This window comes from Canis lupus, chromosome X (assembly GCF_003254725.2).
Source record: "Canis lupus dingo isolate Sandy chromosome X, ASM325472v2, whole genome shotgun sequence".
Lineage (NCBI taxonomy): Eukaryota > Metazoa > Chordata > Mammalia > Carnivora > Canidae > Canis > Canis lupus.
Window position 1 is genome coordinate 19,605,108 of NC_064281.1, and position 12,223 is coordinate 19,617,330.

Below are 12,223 nucleotides of genomic sequence, written 5' to 3' on the forward strand. Positions count from 1 at the left end.
GGACATGCTAAAAGCACTATTTCTCCACTCTTGTGAGTAGGTGATCACTGTGTTTTTCTATTTTGTCATCAATATGTTATCTGTGAAACCCTATGTTTAATTTTTTGACACATTAACCCATTGATTCAGCAGTTATCTCAGTCTAAAGTCATCTTAACCCACAAAACTTTGTGAATTAGCAAGAAAAAAGTCAGAAAGGATAACATACCAAAATGTTAAAAATGGTTATCTCAGGATGGTAGACTATCAAGCAGTTCTAATTTTTTCCCTTTTGCTAAACTGTGTTTTCTAATCTATCTGCCACAAAAGTGTATTATTGTTTTGAAAGTTCATTTTAAAAAATCTTTTTAAAAGGCCGGGGGGGTGGGGGACTGGCGCCTGAGTGGCTCAGTCAATTAAGAAGCTGTCTTCAGCTCAGGTCATGATCCCAGAGTCCCAGAATCCTGCATCAGGCTTCCTGCTCAATGGGAGTCTGCTTCTCCCTCTCCCTCTGCTCCTCCCCTGCTCATGTTCGTGCTCTCTCACTCTCACTCTCAAATAAATAAAATCTTAAAAAAAAATAAAAAAATAAAGATTATATCCTCGTCCCTATTTCTCAGAATCCTTCTGCAGCATGACTTACTCCCTTGGTTCATCACTTTCTCAGTTTCATGACACTATTTCCCTGATTTTCTTTCTATTCCTGGGCTACTTCTTTCTCAATCTCCTCCCTGGGCTCATTTTTCTTGAATGAACACTGCTGTTCCCCAGAATTCTGCTCTCAGACCTTCTTTCTTTTCATCTAAACATTGTGTCTCCTTAAATGACTTCTTAAAAACCCATGGGTTCTCCTAATACTTACCTTTACCAATACCTTGACCATCTCTGTCCAAATGGTGAATGGTCCACTAGATATTTCTTCTGGGTAACTGACTGGGATCTCAAAATCATCATGCCTAAAAATAGTCATAATTCTACTCTCTCCCAATCGGTTCTTGCTTCTGTATTTCCCATCTTACCAAGAGGCATTCTAGGTGCCTCTTGTCCCAGTTTGTCCCTAACTTACCTTTCAGTCTTATTGATTAAACGACATAATATGTTCACTTACCTAAAACAGCAAGTATGCACAAGGTGAAATTATTATCGAGTTTATTAGTACTCCATTAATCCAAAAGCTATACTTTCATTTTGGAAAGGCAGAACACAAGAGGGCTGTTTATCATTTGGAAAAGAGATATAAGATATCTTAGACACTGTAAGCAGAACAACTTTACTAATACATTCAAGATTAAAGTAAACTACTAGGGTTTTTCTTTTCCCCGTGTTATTTTTAGAGGTAAAATTAGAATTAGAGCTTTGAATTTTCTAAGTGATATGAGGCATATACACACAACTGCATACTGGGAAGAAAAGGAACATCACACAGTGTGGTATCTGAATAATCGAACATTATGGTTAATAGAGGACTATCCACACATCACACTAATAATCAATTTTCAAAATAACTGGAATTAAAAAACAGTAAATTAAAACAGATGAAATATCTGATATTTCATTATCTTTCTCAGGATCACTATGGACACCAATTATCACTCTGACTTGTCAAGATATTGGTCACATTTAATGAAGATTTAGTAATAGAAGATTGGACATCGGCATTCATATACTGAGAGTAGATTGCTTTGTGTTTTATTAATCTGTTATTTTGATTAAAAAAATAACCTAAAATACCATATATTTCACTTCCTGTCAAAGTTAACCCTCTCAGGACACCTGGGTGGCTCAATTGATTAAGCGTATGCTTTCGGCTCAGGTCACAATCCCAGGGTCCTGGGCTCCATACTGGGCTCCCTGCTCAGTGGAAAGTCTGTTTCTCCCTCTCCGTGCTGCTCCCCCAGCTTGTGCACTATCAAATTAATTAAGTAAATAATTTTTTTAAAAAACAAAGTAAACCTATTTAACAGTTATCACTATCTGAAAAGGTCTCAAACAGCTTTTACCTTTCTGAAAAAAGTTCAATCTAAAGGAAATTTTTAAAAGGAGATACTATACTGCAATAAACAAAGAGGTGCATATACCTTTTTGGACTCCTGTTTTCGTTTTCTTTGGGTGAATAGCAAGAAGTGGAATTACTGGGTCATATGGTAATTTTATTTTTAATTTTTTATGGAACCTCCATACTCTTCTCACAGTGGCTGTACCAACCTGCAATAGCCAATATATGGAAGCAACTCAAGCGTCTAGCGATTGATGAATTGATAAAGATCACGTGGTGTGACACACACACACTACAGAATATTACTTAGCCATAAAAAAGAATGCAATCTTGCCATTTGCAACAAGATGGATGGACCTAAAGGGTATAATGCTAAGTAAGTCAAAGAAAGACAAATATGATTTCACTCATACGCAGAATTTTAAAAAACAAACGAACAGGAAAAAAGACAAGAACAGAGTCTTTTTTTTTTTTTTAAAACAGAGTCTTAAATGCAAAGAACTGGTGGTTGCCAGAGGGAAAGTTGGTGGGGGGGAATGGGTAAAAAAAAAAAAAAAAGAGGATTAAGAGTACAGGTCTCCCTTTTTTTTTTTTTAAGAGTATAGGTCTCTTGATGAGCACTGAGAAATGTCTAAAATTGCTGAATCATTATATTGTATATCTGAAACTAGTATAAGACTGTATGTTAATTATACTTGAATTTTAAAAGAAGTAAAAATTAAAAAATAAAAGGAGAAACTATGCTTTCTAAAAGAAGTAAGTAAGTAAATAAATAAATAAATAAATAAATAGAAGCAATCTAGGTTCCAGATACTTACTATGGTAAAAACATCACAGGGCAAAGAATCAAAGAGGGGGGTGGGGGGGCGCGGAGAGGAGAAACTGGGAGTCAAAAGACCCTTAAACCATAAGGACAGCACTCGTACTCCTCAGGGCACCCAGCCCACTAAGGGGGACTCCAACCAGGCAGGCTTCCACTCCGTGATCCTGTCTAGTCACATAAGGTCAGAATGGGTTGGGAAACATGAATCAAGATGAACACTCTCTTGTCAAGAATTTAGAAAAGGGATAAAAGAGACATGCACTGACTGTATGTATGACTGGACCTGGAATATGTCAAGGAGCAGCTGTGGGCACCAACTTCTGCCTGCCACGCAGGCTGAGTATCAGAGAAAGCCAATGGGCTAAAGAATAAAGCTAAGATGAGAGGATAGGGAGTGCTCCCCAACACCCTCATTTTTCCAGTTGCTAATAGGGCCCACCTCTATTCCTGTTCCCGGGTTCTAAGAGAAATTCTTCTATGCTTAAACTAAATCCCTTTTTTACTACCTCGGGTGGGTTTTTCCTTCATATTACCATCAAGGTCCCTAACTAACATGGCTTTAGAACAGAAATTGCTATACTTGAAGTTACTCAAACCTTGGTCTTATCTCTGCATCTGTAAAATTGAGAGCATTTAACATGAGCCACCCAAAATTTTTAGTCATAAAATTCTCACTTATTCTACTGTTCTCCTACAGAGGTATAATAATGCACTTACAAAGGCATACAGTTATTTTTCAAGTCTTAGCAATTCATTTGTCAAGTTTACTTGATCTAAATGGACTTCTAAAATTAATTTGTGATAGCTGGGACATATCAGTAACTTCTTTTCTCCATGAAAAGGCTTGGTGCATCTATCAGTAAGACTAACAGCTTTAAAGCAGCAGCAGTATTTTACATTTTAATAGGAAGTATGTGTATAAGCAGAAAACGATAAAATATTCAGTGATTAACTGACCCAAGATTTAATCTCTAAATGAAAGTAGTGAATTAAGAGTACAGGTGTGGAGTTAGAGGCCTATGTTTGAATACCCGTTCTACCTCTTACCAGCTCTGTGACATAGGGGCAAGCTATTTACCCTCTCTGGGTTCTCATGTCCTTATCTGTAAAAAAAAAAAAAAAGTGACATCAAAGGGGCACCTGAGTGGCTCGGTTGAGCATCTGCCTTTGGCTCAAGTTGTGATCCCAAGGTCATGGGATCGAGTCCTGCAACAGGCTCCCTGCTCCATGGGGGGCCTGCCTATCCCTCTCTCTCTGCCTCTCATGAATAAATAAAATCTTAAAGAAAAAAGTGACATCAATATCAATAGAACCTTCCTCACATAGTGCTGTGAGGATTACATCAGTTAATACACATAAAGACTTAGAACAGTATATTTTATCTGTTAAAATAAAGGACACCAAAATGTTAGGGCTTATTATTATACCTCTTCAGTTGGTGCTACTGGAACCAATAAAATAGACCTGACCCTTTAAAAAGTCTGGTTGTCTATGGAAAAACCCTTCTCCCTAGCCACAGTACTTTTTTCAAACCCCAACCTGCCTTATCAGTTAAGTCTCTTAGGACCCAGGCCAACTTAACTTGATAGACACTAGGGTTGATGGGTGAAATTTTTCAAGGTCATATGACTAGTTAAAAATAGAGATAAAACCAGAATCTGATTTGCAAAAAATATAAAGAAATTTGTATTCTGTTGTAAAGAGCAAAACTTTGAAATTAAGAGTGGTTCATTAGTACTTACCACCTGCATGATCTGAAGAGTCTGTTAACTTCCTGACTTCAGTTTCCATCCACACATTAGGAATTATCATCACTACCTTATTATTGAGTGGCAGTGGTGATTAAATGAATTCACTTAAATGCCTAGCCCAGAGCAAGGCACTCCACCAGAGGTCACTCAATGTTGGCTCCCATTGTCCAACTCTTGCCTATTGCTCTTTTACCATTCACAAAACCATAGGAACTTGATACCCCTCAAAAATCAACTCTACAGATTCCACACCCTCCTAGAATTCATCACAACGTAAGTTTATGAGAGATCAAGAGATGTACTAGTAGTCCAAACACTGGACCTCATTTTGCAATGCATTTTTTTCCATTTTTTCTCATCACACAAATTTTGTAGCTTGTATGGGGCTCTTCAAGTTTTTCTGCCCTAACCAGAGTAGCTAATTTCTACATATGTGCTTTTCAACTTACAAGCCACTAGCTACAGGGCTATGGAGCACTTGAAATGTGGCTAGTCCAAATTGACATGTGCTGTAAGTATAAAATAAATGCCAGATTCTGAAGAGTTAGTACAAAAAAGAAAGTGTAAATTTCATTTACACAAATTTTTGTACTGATCACATGTTGAAATAATATTTTGGATGTAATGGGTTAAATAAAATATATTAAAAGTAATCTCGGGCAGCTCCAGTGGCGCAGTGGTTTAGCGCCGCCTGCAGCCCGGGGCGTGGTCCTGGAGACCTGGGATCGAGTCCCGCATAGGGCTCCTGCATGGAGCCCGCTTCCCCCTCTGCCTGTGTTTCCGCCTCTGTCTCTCTCTGTGTCTCTATGAATAAATAAATAAAATATTTTTTAAAATAAAATAAAAACATAAAAGTAATCTCATCTATTTTTTACTTTAAAAAAAAACCATGGCTATAAGAAAATTTTAAATTACATGTCTTATATTCCATTGGACAGCACGGATCTACAATATCAATGCTTAAGGCATCAACCAACCAAACTTACAAATGAACACATGAAACAAAAACAACTTGTTCACAGTCCATACCCTGGAAGCTACAAAGAAAAGGAAAAAAAAAAGTGAGGCTTAAATTAAAATAAAAAACACAAAACACACATATAAGCAAATAAAAAATATTAAGTATTAAAAGGAAAGTGTAAGAATACAAAAAGTAAAACATAACTTACACATAAGAAATCTCTAAGAATTATAGCAACTTACAGAATAAGTAATTTTAAGAATCACTGTGAAACTAAACTCAAGAACTACATACCTTAAAATAATAAAACCAACCAACCAAACAAACAAAAAAACCGAGGGGCCCGCGTGGCTCAGTGGTTTAGCGCCGTCTTCAGCCCAGGGCGTGATCCTGGAGACCCACGTGGCTCAATGGTTTAGCGCCGCCTTCGGCCCAGGGCCTCCCACATCGAGCCCCACATCGGGCTCCCTGCATGGAGCCTGCTTCTCCCTCTGCCTGTGTCTCTGCCTCTCTGTGTCTCTCGTGAATAAATAAATAAAATCTCTTAAAATAAATAAATTTTTAAAAACTACATATCAATGAGAGCTGGTTAAAAAAATCCATTAAGGGGATCTGAGGAGAGAGATTTACTAACATACAAAATGTTCAATGTACAGAAATTCTGTATCCTCACTTTTCAAAAACGGATCATCAGATTAAAGGAAATCATGGTTTATAAACCCATATATATATATATATATGTATATATACATTCTACACTTAGCCTTCAAAATTTCAAATGGCAGGTTTTATTCAAAAGCGGAACCAGGGCAGCCCGGGTGGCCCAGTGGTTTCGCGCCGCCTTCGGCCCGGGGCGTGATCCTGGAGTCCTGGGATCGAGTCCTGCGTCCGGTTCCCTGCATGGAGCCTGCTTCTCCCTCTGCCTGTGTCTCTGCCTCTCTCTCTGGGTCTCTCATGAATAAATAAAAAATCTAAAAACAAAAAAAAAAGCGGAACCAACTTAAACTAAATGACAAGACATACACTACTGCGAAAAAATACTTAAGAGTATTTCATCAACTTGGCACTGATTAAAGAAAAAAAAAAGCCTCATATTTTCTACGCATAACAGTGATTAGTATAGCAATTTCCAAAATGTCGTCTAGGGACAAATGGGGTCCTAGTCCCCTAAAGGACTCCGCCGAAGTCAAAACTATTTTCATAGTAATGATTTTAAAAGTTGGGTTTTTTCGGGCAGCCTGAGTGGCTCAGCGGTTTCGTGCCGCCTTCGGCCGTGGGCGTGATCCTGGAGACCTGGGATCGGGTCCCGCACCCCGCTTCCTGCATGGAGCCTGTTTCTCCCTCTGCCTGCATCTCTGCCTCTCTTTCTCTCTCTCATGAATAAACAAATAAAATCTTTAAAAAAACAAAAATTAAAGTTGTTTTTTCACTTTCATTCTCTCAGTATTTTCTAGAAGCTAGACGTGTAATATGGTTAACAGATTAAATGCAGAAGCTGATAAGAAGCCCATTGTCTTTCATTAAGTCAGACATTAATTAGATCTGCAAAAAGGTAAAAATGATGCCACTCCTCTCACCAAATTTTGTTTGGTTTTGGAAAACATTTAATTTTCGGCAAAAATGCTAATTAGATTTTTTAATTTTCTAGTTTTAACTTAAATTTGGTAAATATAAACAGATACAACCCACATAGCTAGAAGCTCTTTAGGATCTCCAAAATTTTTAATAGTATGAGGTCTTGAGACCAAAAGGTATGATCAAGAGGTCAATGCAACACACGCATATACACAAAACATACTTTTCCTACCTCTGCCCTGAAAGACTATTAATGCTATTTATATCACAGAAATTTCTAACAGTTTAAACTCTCTAGTGACCAGTAAAGAAAGAAGTCTAGTGGGGGTAAAATTGGACAGGAAATTAAAGGCAAAGAAATTAAATGCTTCCTTTTCAGTTAGAAGGCTGCCATTCCGATTTGAAGGCAAATTCTAGGCAATTTAATAGAAGACATTTCAAAATTAACCTCCATGTTTATGCCATAAGCAATAATTAAATGCTTTCATATTCCTCCCAAAGCTCCTTAAAAATTCATACAAAATCCTAAGTCATTTGGAACAAAAGCTAGATTCTCAGAGCTTGATATACTTTTTTCAATGAAAAATTTAAATCATTTCATACTACCTTTATCCTCAAACCGGTAGCTTACCAAAGTTGATAACTAATGCAGAAAATCCCATACTTGCACACTGAAAAGAAAATGCAAGGCTTACTACGGATAAAAATAGAATTAATTTCTGAGTCATAAAGTTTCTCACCATTTCTGTAACTTACAAAGAAGAAAATTTAAAGTCTGGGAATCTCAAAGTGGCTAAATTCTCAATCTAAAAGGCAAGAAAAATTTAAAAACAGACTCATTGTATTAGCTCTATCAACAGTCATCTTACTCTTGGATAACACTATTCAAATGGAGAAACAACTCAGTTTAATATGGAAGGAAAGGCTGCATAACTTTAATTTGTTTAATACTGGAAATTCTTTCTTGTCTATCTAAATGTTTTTATAGCTCAGTACCAAATTGCAAATGACCGTTTAACTAAGCTTTTAGGAAGGCTCTGGGTTCTCCAGTCCCAGGTTGGCACCCATTATCCAAATTACTTCACTTTTCAGGTATGTTTAGCATTTAATCATTCTATAATACAAGAAACCTTGTAAGAAAAAAGCCACTCCTGCTTTAATGCTATTTTTTCATCAGGAGATTTTCATTTAATGCTCCTCTGCCTATTCCTCAGTACGAGCAGTAGTAGTCCAAGAGTGATGTCATGGAAAACAGCTTCCCTAGCCTTCAGAGATTGGATCCAGTGAGAATTCTAGGAAAAGCCTCTATTGGGGAATAAAACCCCAAATCTTCTAAGTTATTTCCTAACAAGAAATCATCAACATTATAACGTTAACATCCTAGTTCTCTACAAGAATTATAAAAAACTAAATCTTTTGGAAGGTCCTGATGTTCTGATACAGATTTCCTGCAAATCTTTAAGTGATGTACAATCATTAACTAAATTCAATGATTTTATCAGAGACAAAGGAATAAATTTTCTATCTGTTCTTATTTGTTTCAATGATTCAGCCAGATGAGCTTTAAAGGCCTTATATTAAAAACAGAGTATCTTGAGGAAATACCTTGCCTTTTCTAGTTTCTTCCAAAGTAAAAATTTCTAAATCTGAAAAGGCCTTCCACTTTTGGACCAGTAGCAGTACAACATATACCTACAACAAAGATGAATCATGAGAGCCCCTCCAATGATTCTTAAGATGGTTAATAATAATGCTCTATTACTCTCCCCCCTTGTTCATCCTGCCCCGATACACTGGCCTCTTTTGCTGTTTCTTGAAAAACAGCCACACGCCCACCTTAAGGCTTCTACACTCACTATTCCCTCTGCCTGGGATGTTCACTACATTTCCAGATATATAGAGAGCTCCCTCAGGTCTTTATTCCAGTGTCATCTCAGTGAGGCCTTCCCCAAACCCCATCTTTAAAAAAAAAAAAAGAAAAGAAAAACCAAAAAATCTCACCCGCCCCCACAACCAGAAATCCTCACTTTCCCTTTCTGCTTTATTTTTCTCCATAGTATATTAAAATAGAGGTAACAGGCTCTTTTACTTATTTAGTTTACTGTTGGGTTTTTTTTCTTTTTTTTCAGTTTTGCTTTGTTGTATCCTTCACAACCTAGAAATAACAGCACTTGGCACATAGTAAGTGCTTAATAAATATTTATTTGTTGGGTAAAGAGATAAATTTAATCCTCATAACTCTCCAAGTTCTGTAACTATCCCTGATTTAAAGATGAGAAGAATCAAAGCTCACAGAGGTTAAGAAACTTGCCCAAGGCTATGATTCTTAAGTCGTGGCGTTGGGGGTCCGCCCCACTTCAGAGCCTCTGTGTTTAAACAGTGTCCTACAATGCTTCACCAGTGACTTCTTCAATAAAAAACTCCACACCAACTACACCATTCCAGTTAAGGGGAAATATATGCTAATAAATTAATTCAACCCCTCAAATTAAATATTCATTCTCCTCCCAGTTAATATTATTTACTCTTAAAATATTTACAATGTGAAGGGCAAGCTGACAACAGGCCAGCTAATTTTCAGGGCCCGAGCGAAATGAAAATTTGGGCCCCCTTATCCAAAAGAAGGAAAAAAATGTCATTAAAAGTACTAAAATAAAAAGCCTTCTCCTTTCTTCTGAGGCTTCTCTTGACTTGTCATGGTGTTTTTTTTGTTGTTTAATGCGTTCTAAGTGAAGAAAAATTAAACATTTAAATTAGCATGAATTTTACCATTCACCTTTATATTGAACAATGCCAGTTTTATATGCAGATTATTATACCAACTTCAGGGCTCTTCCGAACACCCACAAAGCCAACCCAGCCCTGGTTCCAAGATTTTAGCCCCAGAGAACCCAAATCAAGGCAGAGAGAAGGTCAAACCTTGAAATTCCTAATAAAGTGGTGATCTGCCAAAATTTTATCTTCAGGACAAACGATAAGTCCAATGTATAAAAGCTAGAACATTAAAATAGGCTCTTCCATTTGCTAATTTAATCCTGCCCGCTTAAATTATTTTGTCTTTTTACACAACACAAAGCCATCCTATACAAAAACAACTGGTATTGGATTATAAAATAAAACATTTCAGAAAAAAATCAGAAAACTATTTGCTAGCTAAAAATAATAATAATAATATAGTTAAAAAATGCTTCTTTCACTTTTTGTGAACCATTTTTAAGCCAAACCATACTACATTTTTGATGTACCCAGTAAGAACAATTCCATACTGTTACACATATATATTATAAATTCTGACAAATAATAAATCCAATTTCTCAAACCACAAATATTTACTCCATTATTCCTAAGTTAAATCAGCAAGAGTGCAAATTAACACCCATTCCCACTGAAAAACTGGTTCTAAACACCTACTAAGTGCTGTGACGATTTAAAAAGAGAATTAAATTATATAAACACTATTACATTGTCAAAAAGTTCAAAATTTCTACATTTCTAGATCTTTTAAGAATCACAGACATCTGAATGCATTTGTAAGCTCTTCAAAAACAATTCTCAAATTAGTAGATATTCAGGCATCCTGTTCCCTAGACACGAAAAAACAGCATTAAAATTGGAGTATATATCTTAAAAGCATTTTCTAAGACACAATTTAATGAAATCAACAAAAATAAATGTAAATTCGGAAAATATGTAAGACTAAAACATAAGTGTTAAATAAATATTCCGAGTAAGAAAAAGGGCATAAGCGGCCTAGAAAAATGAAAAGCAAAGCAGTAGAGTAACGTTAAATTTGAATTAAAGAATACCGTTATTTAAATAAGCAGTTAGCATTTCGTAGGAAGAAGGCCAAGCAACGTGACTATTATATATTTCTAGTCGATTCACGGCACTGCTTCGCTATTCCGTACTTATTGCTTATACTTATAATACGGGGGGGGGGGGGAAGAGGCAGCAACAGTTAGCCACTACAACATTAACCACTCTGGCAAGGGTTACTTAAAAAATTGCTTTGCATTTTTACAACACTTTACAGCTATAGGTTATTTTCACATATATGACCTCATATAGTCCTCGCTACCCTGTGATGTGGCTATTACTGACTAGATTTCATAGATAAGAAACCGAGGTTCGGTAAGCGATTTTCTCAGCGTCACCCAGTCGAACCCAGACCTTCTTATTCCACGTTTTATGCTTCGCATTTCGCATAGTTCTATTTCAGGCATAAACAGAATTTTTAAAGGGAAGGAACGGGTTAGGGAGAAAATAATCATGGTACCTGCAGCTGTGTGCTGCAAAAAATGGCTGAATTATGCTTCTTCCGTTTTTTTTTTCCCCTCCTTAAAAAAAATTATATTTCAAACAATTTAAGTAAACTCAAAGACAAATTAGGTCCCGGCGTCTACCAAATGTTTGACTCGGGTCTGAGCAGAAAAGGCTACCGAATCCGTGCCGGGCACGGGGCCGCGGACGAAGCCCGGGCTCCCGCAGGCCGGCGGGCCAGGGGCGGCTACGCACCTCGGGGGTCTGTCCAGCCTCTAGTGGACGGCAGTCTGCATCAGGAAGAAGCGGGCCGGCGGGCCGGGCGGTGGGCGGTCGGGCGCCGGGATGGCACTCGGCAGGCTCCTCGAACCTCTTACAAGGGGCCGCTCCCGGGCCGGGCCGGGGCGCTCAGGCGGGGGGCGAGTCTGCGCGCCAGCGGCCCCCTCGAAACCAGTCCTGGGAAAGAAGACAGCGCTGAGTCGCGAGTCGAGACAGTCGGGCTCGGCGCGAGGCGGCGCGGCGTCGGGGCCGGGCCCGGCCTTGCCAACACCAGGGGCCTCGCGGCGCCCGGCGGGGCTCGGCTGGAGGACCGACGCGGGGCCACAGGCGGGGGAAAGGGCTGGGGGGCCGCGGGCAGCGGCAGAAGCGCCGGCGGTAGCGGTGTCGACGACGGCGTCTCCGGGCTTCTGCCCCGAAGCGCGCCGAGCCTCAGGATCACCCACGCCGGGGGTGGAGGAAGGCGGGAAAGGGGCGGGCAAGGGGCGGAGCGTGCGGGGCCACGAGCCAGGGGCCGCTCCGGGCCGCGCGCCCCCTGCGGGCCGCAGGAGCCGCCCGGGGCCGGCCCAGGGAGGCGGGGCCCGCCGGCAGGGGGCCCCATG

At 39.0% G+C, this 12,223-nt stretch overlaps 1 protein-coding gene across 1 annotated transcript in view; it reads right to left on the minus strand.

The window, feature by feature from the left end:
• The window catches only part of KLHL15 (kelch like family member 15), a 35,452-nt gene extending 23,402 nt beyond the window's left edge, over window positions 1-12,050 (minus strand). The window contains exon 1 of the mRNA XM_025438749.3: window positions 11,601-12,050. The gene's annotated coding sequence lies outside the window, so the exon portion shown is untranslated. The remainder of the gene's footprint in view (window positions 1-11,600) is intronic.
• Between the last annotated feature and the right edge of the window lie 173 nt (window positions 12,051-12,223).